The sequence below is a fragment of the Oryza sativa genome, chromosome 6, assembly GCF_034140825.1.
Source record: "Oryza sativa Japonica Group chromosome 6, ASM3414082v1".
NCBI lineage: Eukaryota > Viridiplantae > Streptophyta > Magnoliopsida > Poales > Poaceae > Oryza > Oryza sativa.
The window spans coordinates 9622131-9631650 of record NC_089040.1 but is presented as its reverse complement, the minus strand read 5'-3'; the positions used below and the strand labels follow the sequence as shown (position 1 = coordinate 9631650).

General features: G+C 43.3%; 1 long non-coding RNA gene across 1 annotated transcript; it reads right to left on the bottom strand.

The window, feature by feature from the left end:
• Nucleotides 1-8015: 8015 nt before the first annotated feature.
• Nucleotides 8016-9258, bottom strand: LOC136357084 (uncharacterized). Its single transcript, XR_010742145.1, has 2 exons — nucleotides 8703-9258; nucleotides 8016-8369 (listed from the first exon to the last, which is right to left on the bottom strand). It is a non-coding gene; the product is annotated as an uncharacterized lncRNA (long non-coding RNA).
• Nucleotides 9259-9520: the final 262 nt, after the last annotated feature.

The following is a 9520-nucleotide window of genomic DNA, read 5'->3' as shown; positions in this document are numbered from 1 at the left end:
GGCGCACCCCACATGGGCCCCTCCTGGGCCGGGGTCCCAAATGAAGTTACAAGCCCATAGGCCCATTATAGGTGACGCAGCACCTTGTGCCTATGATTCCGGCCACACGAGATGGAATTCGGAGATGAGGCTGGATCCGTTTGAAAGAAGGCTCCGAGAGCTTTCCATCAAGTACTCACGGGCCGAAAACGGAGGTCGTATGCAGATTCGGCGGCCGTTTGAAGTCAGCAGTGTAGCAGGTGGCCGAATCGGATTCCAGCTCTTGGACGATGTGATCTCGATATCTTCTTGTTCATCTATGATGTGAGCAATGCTTGTATCCGTGGTAGCCATGGTCATATCACTATGGCTATAGTGCTACTCCATCCGTCCCAAAAAAAAAAGACAAACCCTAGGTTTTCGTGTACAACTTTAACTGTTTGTTTTATATGAAATTTTTTTATAATTCGTATTTTCATTATTGTTAGATGATAAAACGTGATTAATATTTTATGCGTGACTTGTCTTTTAATTTTTTTATAATTTTTTCAAATAAGATGGACGGTTGAACGTTGGGCACGAAATCCAGGGTTTGTCTTTTTTTTGGACGGAGGGAGTAGCTCCGTAGAGAGGTCAGCATGGGTGTGTTTTTTGGCTTTTGTTTTCTTGTAAGACCGTGATGGGGGATTTTTGTTCTCCACCGTTTTTTCCCTCTCTTAATGAAATGATACGCAGATCTCCTATATATTTGCAAAAAACAATTAAATACATAGAATATATATGTATTATCAAGATATCATACAACCATAAAAATATTAAAAAATGACTAAACGAGGAATAGTAATGAATATACCGGTAGGTACCTCTCAGCACTGGAATTAATATGAGATATCAAATTTTAAAAATTTTTAAGTACCTTTAACTACCTCTTCAATACAAAGAGATTTTAAAAATGAGAAACTCTTCGTGGGTTACATTGTTTTGCAGGGTACTACCATGCTGAATTGTATGAGAATACGTACTCCCTCCATCCCTAAATATTTAATACCGTTGACATTTTTAAATATGTTTGACCGTTCGTCTTATTCAAAAACTTTTTTGTGAAATATGTAACACTATATGTACACATAAAAGTATATTTAACAATGAATCAAATGATAGGAAAAAAAATTAATAATTACTTAATTTTTTTTAATAAGATAAACAGTCAAATATGTTTAAAAAAGTCAGCGGCATCAAATATTTAGGTACAGAGGGAGTATATGGTTGCTAAAAAATAATGACAGTGCTTGCAGCACATAGATCACAGCACCCCTTAAAAGTAGCAGGAAAGAAAAGGGACGCTGCACTATTTGAGGCGAGCCAAATTTACCAGAAAGGAGAGCGAACAAAACACTACATGTACTTTGTAGCAGAAATTCAGAAGTTTCAAGCTAGTGAAGGTTGTTTCCAAGAGAAACAGTTCGATCGTCTGGATTATGCCAGTTAATTAATTGAACCGGGTAGCTGAGCACGCGAAGGTGTTGGATCGGGAGGTATCATGGAATGAAGCTAGTCTGAGATAGGTTTGTCACCGGATGGTTCTACACCCACCTAAATCAGCCATGTTTATGAAGTGGTTCTCGGAGACCAGGGCATGCAGGAGATGCTACTTTGCTGTAGATAAAGTAGTCGTGCCCAAGCTTTCAACCATAGGAAGGCAAACCTCTGAAAACATTCAGGATAGTGCACGAGGGATCTTAGATTACTCCAAGAACTTTAATCTCTAACGGTTCTTAGCTCCCTAGCTGGAAAAACTTGTTTTGGATGGAATAACAAATATGTAAACCAAGAGAAAGTAAAAGTTTGTCCAAGCTGAAAGAGTATGTTGTTTAGGGTTAAGTCCGATTTATCCTCTAAACTATTACGAAAATACATTTTAGCCCCCTAAACTATGATAAAAAAAAATACATCCGCCAACTATTCAATCTGCGCGCTTTAACCTCCGGTCAATTTCAGCTGGTTTCGCCTTGGTGTCTGACATGGCACGCCCATATGGCGGATGATGTGGCAATCTAATAAAAGTATACCCTCCCTTCACTTATTCTCTCTCCAACAAAAAATGTCCCCACCCTAATTCTTAGGCAAAATTTGCTACAGGACACTCAAAGATTGTGGTTTTTGCTGTGAGACACCCGAAGATCGTGTAATTGCTCATGGACACTTTGTAAAAATATGGTAATTAGCTATTGGACACCCCTCCCATTATTTTATTATTTCTGGCTGAACTAGAGAGAGAAAGGGCGTTGAAAGTACCAAAATGCCCCCGTGCCGTTTTGCTTGTAAACGCTGGTTGAACCAGACCCAATCCCCTCTCGTTGGAAACAGAGGCAATGAGGCGGCCGTCAGGGGAGAAGACGAGGTCGAAGACACCCTCACCGTCGTCGTCGTCGCACGGTAAGCCGCGACCACTGCATCACGGTCGCCGTGCCGCATCCGGCCACCGCGCCATGCCGCACCACACCGCCCACTGGATGGCCGGAATCGCGCATGCCCCGCCGCCACCCCGCCGCCGCACGGCCGGTCCGCGCTGCTCCACCGCCCCTCGGCCGGCCACTACACCGCTGGGCTGCGCCATTACCATCCTCGTCGGGTCGCTTCCATATCCGCGTTGCCGTGCAGCCTGCACCCGCGCCGCGCCTTGCCACGACCGTCGTATCCCGGTTGTCGCACCGTGCCACGCCTGCAAAGCAGCACTGCCGCCGCACGACGCTCGCCCAGCCGCGCCACCTGGCCGCCACGCACGCGGTCCTGGCGATGGCATCCTATGGCATGTTGGCGGTGAAGGCAACGTACAAGCAGCTCCAGACGACGCCGAGGCGATTCAGTCCGCGGATGCCGCGTTGTCCTCCGCTGCCATTGCCGCGCCAATCGGAGACAAAGATGGGAGGGGCACGAGCGGCGGCACACATAGCAGCACAAGGAAGAAGAGGAACAGAGAGAGAGGATACGTGAGAATGACAAGTGGGCCCATGAGTAAACTTGTCTTTAACCAAAGTTTCTCTCTCCGTTTTCATCGAAAATAATAAAATAATGGGAGGAGTGTCTAGCAGCTAATTACCACTTTTTTACAGTGTCCACGAGCAAACACACGATCTTCGAGTGTCTCACAGTAAAGAACACAATCTTTAAGTGTCCTGTAACAAATTTTGCCTAATTCTTAATCCACGACAACATGGAGACCCCCATAGACATATGGTGATATATGCAAGGGGGATAAACAAGGATGAATACCGTTGGTGGAGTGGTTTTCCAAGAATAAGCTATGTTGGTGAAGTGGTTCTACGCCCAGCTAAATCAGCTATTTTGGAGGTTGTCAAACTTATTATGGATGGATTTAATAAGTACATAAACCAAGATAAATTTCTTTAAAGAAAGAGGTTGTCAAACGGTAAGAATAAACTACGTAAGTGGTAGTTCCTGTCCATTGGCACCTAATTAATAACCATCGAACAATGATCTAAGGAAGAATAAGAAGATTGAATATTTATATTTATATCTCTTCTCTTCTCTATTTCTATCTCTACTACTTATTAGAGGTGCTTCTATCGTCCGTAAAAAAAACCGTGAGAGAAAAAAACCATGCGAAAAAAACCAGACGAACAAAAAACTATGTCCGATAAAAAAATAGACGAAACAAACGAAAAAAAATCCACACGCGAAAAAAAACCGTGTGAAAAAAAAAACAAAACATGTCAGATCAAAAAGGGCGAAAGAGGGGGAAAAACCGGCAAAAAAAGAAAAAAAATAAGTCCGATCCAAAAAAGTAGGGGGCGAAAAAAAGAAAAAAAAGAAACGAATCTGACTCGGTCTACACTGTAAAAGAGGGCGAAAAAAGAAAAAAATCTAAACAAATCCGACTCTGTCGACGCGGTAAAGAAAAGGGCCAAAAAGAAAAAAGTATCTGTCCAATTCCAAAGAAAATCGAATCCTACTATATGTGACATGGCATGGTAAAAAAACAAATCGAATCCGATTCCATCTACGCGGTAAAAAACAAGCGTAAAATTTTTTTCTCTCCGTTTCCAAAAAAAGGGTTGCGAAAAAAGTTTTCCATTTCTCTTTCTCTATCTATATATGTATCTCTATCTCTGTATCTACTACTTAAAAATTAAAAAGTGTTTCCGTCGTCCATCCGTGAAAAAAAGCATGAAAAAGAAATCGGGCGAAAAAAATCGAATCTGATTATATGTGACGTGGTAAAAAAAATTAAAGACGTTTCTGACATCCGTAGTAACGAAAAAAGGGCGAAAAAAAATGAAAAAACAAAAGGAAAGTCCAATTCAATATCTATATATACCTAATTAAAAATATTTATATGGCTTATGGGTTATAGTTTTCGTCCATAAAAAAAATTCCATCGCACGTGCGATCCATCCCGCTTTAATCCCTCTCCGATGGCAAAAAAAAAAAAAAGAAAAGAAAGAAAAAAAATGAGAGACCGTATCAAATTTGGACCTAAATTCTAAAGAAAACACTACTACAAGATTACAAGATCAGATTCAAGAACACTAAGAAAACGCCGATGCCGGAAGGGGAGGGTGTCGCCATCGCTGCAGAACCGCCACCGCCGTCGCAGGGATGTGGGTATGTCGGGCTGCTGCCACATTGTTTTGAGAGAGAGGGGGGAGGGGAAATGATTTTAGGGTTAGGGTTTGGGCTGTTGAACTTTTATATAGGTCAGGATGACCGTCTATCAGATCGGACGGCTCTTGCTTCTCCCACGTCAGGCCGAACGCCATTCCCAGGCCGCCCACACGGAATAATTTCACTTTAGGTCGCTTAAGTTGTTTCTCCCCGATTGCCGCCCACACTATTGGGCCGCCTCATGGACCGCCGTATGGAACAAGTTCACTTTAGGTCACTTCAGCTGAACTTTTTTATTTCATTATAAATATATTTTCTTAAAGAGCACATATCATGTAAAACTAAACCTTAATCATATAATATTTTTATATTTATTATAATTTTAATTACCCGTCGTAACGCACGGGCATTTTTTCTCTGTCAAAAAAAAAGACCACGACATACGAGTGAGAGATATATACCACACACACACCCGCGGGCTCATCTTTAACTGAACTGGCAACATATTTTCAAATATAGGTCTAATAGTTTTATTTTGGTGATTAAATTTGTTTTCATTTATATAATTAGTTTGCTCTATTTAAGCTTTTTGAAAATTACTAAAATTTGAGAATAACTTTTCCTACTTCGTATTATATTATTTTTAGCTAATGGAATTAATGGAAAATTAATTATATATTTTTATCTTTTTGATCAAAGGTCACTACAATTTTATTTCATTAATATTATTATTATGATTATGATTCCTTTATATTTTTTTCCCTCCAGTATACATCATTAAAATTACATTTACCCGTTACAATGCATGGGCATCATTGCTAGTACTACTTAAAAAGTTCGAGATTTTTCCTTCATCCGTTAGTAAAAAAAAGTTGATATAAAAAGTCCGATTGTAATTAAAAGAGCCCAGTGCGAAAAAAACTAAAAAAGGACGAAAAAAGGCGTGGCAAAAAAAACCGACCAATTCTTGTCCGTACTTAAAACGCGGACGAAAAAAAGGTGCAGCAAAAGATTGTAAAACAGAAGCCCAGCACGGCAAAAAAAAAAACATAAAAAAGGGCAAAAAAAACATAATATTCGTCCGTTTCCTTTTTCCCCTTTTTCCATTTTATTTTCTTTTCACCTTTTTCTCTTTCACCGTTTTTTCCGGGTTTTTTCGTCTGTTTTATTTTTTTTTCGTTTTATTTTCTTTGCGCCGTTTTTTCCTCTCTTTTTTTCTTCGTTTTTCCGGTTTTGCTATTTTTTTTGCGTTTTTTTGTCAGGCCGAACCCTAGCGCCGCCGCTATGTCGATTTTCCTCTCTATGCGTTTCCTCTTCCAATTGATTGAAAAAACCGATTCCCCACTACTCTCACACCATTTTCCCCTTGAATTCCCCTTTCAATTCGTCATTTTTATCATGAGTTTTACGGATTGCTTCGATTTTGATAAAAATAGAAAAAGGCAATCGAGTGGATCAAAATCCCTCAACAATTTTGGAGATCGAGAAAGATTCGACCGTATTTGACACAGAGGATCAACTCCATCATCGTACCGGCACGGTACTATGCGAGCTTGACCATATTACCGGATTTGATGGGAGGATCAGCTCCGTCATGGTACAGGCACGAGACTGTTCAAGCTGGGCCTACAACTCCACTTGTGGGCTGAGCCGAAGAGAGGTAGGCCGAGCAGATATAGGTAGTAGACTAGGGTAGTGTCAGTGATATGGGCCTGGGGTACGCACACCGAAAGGAAAGAATCCATTCATCCAACCACGTGGTCGCGCGGCCTAGTCCCCACCCCTCGGGGGGGAGGGGGGAGGGTACACGAGTGACAAGTAACCAAAGGGGTCTCGGGGTATCCTATCGCGCCCCTCAGGCCCGAGGGCTACGTCACCCCGAGGCCATCACTCGGCTGCCATGTTGCAACCGAGCGGACGGAGGAAGGGGCGCTGCCAGGCGCATTGATGGGCGGCGCCCCAACCACCCCTGCCTCATTTAATGCGGCATGGGCAGTCGTGCGACAACTAGTCGATTGACGTGCGACAATCGACCTTGACCGGGCTGCGACAGGCCACAGGCGGATGGGACGGGCGGTAGCGCACCCACGTCCCGCCCTGTATCAGGCAGCGTGGGGGCAGGTATGCCTCGTCCCATCGGCGCCCAGCGACTGGCATACCACCAGTGTGCCCCCTATGCATGAACCCACAAAAGTCTCTAAGAATTTAAGAGGGGATGACAAGGATGTCCCCCGTGTCAGACGAAGGACGATGCTTGTCATGCCTGGAATTTCTATCCAAAATTCCAAACGCTTACATGTGTGTTAAACCTTCGTCCAGGAATCAGCCGAGGTACACAATAACAAATTGATAATAGAGTACAAATAAATAACTATTTAATATTCGCAAATAATAAATTATTACAGAGGTGGATAGTTCCTCTCAAAGAATAACATTCTACGCAGCGGAAAGAATAAACTAAAGCAAACTACGGAACAGCTATGACGACTCCACTCCACAGGCATCTTAACCCGGACCAAGTCTAATCCTCCAGATCATCACCTTCACTGAAGTACTCCTCTGATGAATGAATATTGCAAGAATGAGCATATGGCATACTCAACAAGCCACACAGCAAATATGCAAGTGCACAGGATAACAAAGGATGGTATAATATAGCTCATTTGCATAAACAGCATTTAATAAATATTTAAGAGAGTAGTAAAACAGTTGAATAATTAATCAGTATTAAATAAACACCATACAACACACCCGTGCTGCATAGGCCCAATCCTCATCTGAACAACCAACCCCGGTTGTACAAATCAAACCTCCATACCAGGAATATGCCATTCTAAACCAGGAATCACATTAATTAGCACAATTACCATTAATGAATAGTGCGAGACTAATCACGAAAAACATTGCTCAACTCACCCATAACTGCGGGCACGGCTATTCAAATAGTTTTACTCTGATCAGAGGTGTACCACTGTACCCACAAGACACAATCCCACAACATGTCACCATGCGCCTTAGTACCCCCACGGTACCTTGGAAAGGAACTGTGACAATACCCCTCGCACAATACAACTCACCACAGTGCACCGTTCTTGGATCATAATCTCCCCCTCAAAACTAGAGGCAATGGACTCCCCAGCGACCCCCATGGACTTCTCGCCGCTTCACAGTCTGGCACACTATAATGAATCATGCTATACAAAAGATAAAGCCGTTGCCCACGCTGGCTTGTGGTTGGCACGGTAAATGTTTCACAACATAGCTCGCGAACCGGTCCTTAATTGTCATGAGCACAACCATCAAAACCACATGCTCACAACCCACCTTAACCAGGTTTTAATTATGAATCAATTATCATAACATAACATGATTAACCATCGTAAGCTACCATTAATTATAACCACAATTAATAATAATAATATATTATAATTTATATTTAATCCCCTTTAATTAGCTAATGTTTCTAAGCATGACTAAGCAAACATACATAGAGCATTTAGCTGAACCAATCCAATATATAAGGTTCATGCTAGTCAAATTATAACCCATAGGAAAATAAAGTCATCTTCGGCCATTAATTATTCGGGAAAGGTTCACCACCCGATGACATTCGAAAATAATGCTTAAGTTGAAGCAAAACAATAGCTTTAAACGGGTTCAACATGCTCAAAGGGTCATTTGGGATCTGTGTGACTTTCCTTGGGCTTCCACAAAAACCTCTGAACCTTCCTCAACCGAAACACTCTCCTCCGGAACGTCGGAAACTAAAACAAATAGACAAAAATCAACAAAACAGTACAAAAACAGACATAAACAGTACATGTGGATATTTTTAACAAGTAGATATCGATTTTAGAAAAATTTAGCAACTTGAACCACTCGAATCGGAGCTACGGTTATTTAGTTATGATTTTCCGAAGTTTTAATCTATTTCATCTATTAAAAAAAAGTGAAAAAGAGGAGATGATGACGTCAGCATGACGTCATCAATGGCGGCACGGCACGGATGACGACCTAGCCGGAGCTAGGAGGGTCGGCCTGGCCTTTGGAGGACACCTACGCGTAGAGGACAATGATACGAACCCAAAGGTGCTCACCTACGCGACAACCGACAAAGGACGGCGGCCGGCGACGAGGGGCGCGATGGCGACGGCTCAGACCACAGCGGCGGCGACGCTACGGCAACCGGCGACGGCGGAGAGGGGGCGGCCGAGCTAGCCCTCAGTCACGTGCACCCGACAGCGGCGAGAGGAGGCAGCGGCGACGGCTAGGGCGACGGCGCGGCGCGGCTGGTGGTTGGCCTACGGCGGCGGCGCGCGGCGGCGAGGCTACGGAGCACGAGAGAACTCGGGGAAGGGGGCAAACGAAAGAGGAAAACTAGGGGGTCCTATTTATAGCCTTGAATTGAAGAGATCGGACTCCTACCGCAAGGAATCGATCCGAGAAAATCGAAATTCGGTTTTGGGGATAAACTCGAAAACGACTTTGATTCGGATAGAATACTCAACGATTTGCTCCGATTCTTGGGGGTAAAGATAGAGGAGGATGAGGGGATTAAAACCCCTCAATAAATCGGACTCGAGGGGGCCGGATTTGGGGCGGATTTGGGGAAGAAGGCGGCGCGGTCGGGCGGCATGGCAGCCGGCCGGCTAGAGGTTGAAGAAGACCCGACATGTGGGCCCCACATGTCGGTCTCCTGTGAGGGGGCGGCGGCGGGGCGGGTTGGGCCGGCTTGGGCCGGCTTTGGCGCGTGCGGGGAGAGAAGATGTTGGGCCGAATTCGGCCCAACGACTTAAAGGAGAGTTTTTAAGACTTTTTAAATTAAAATAATTTGTGAAATGTTGTTTCATTTATTAAAAATACTTTCCTTGCTCAAATAATTCCCCAGAAAAATCTAGAAAATAGAGGAACAAGC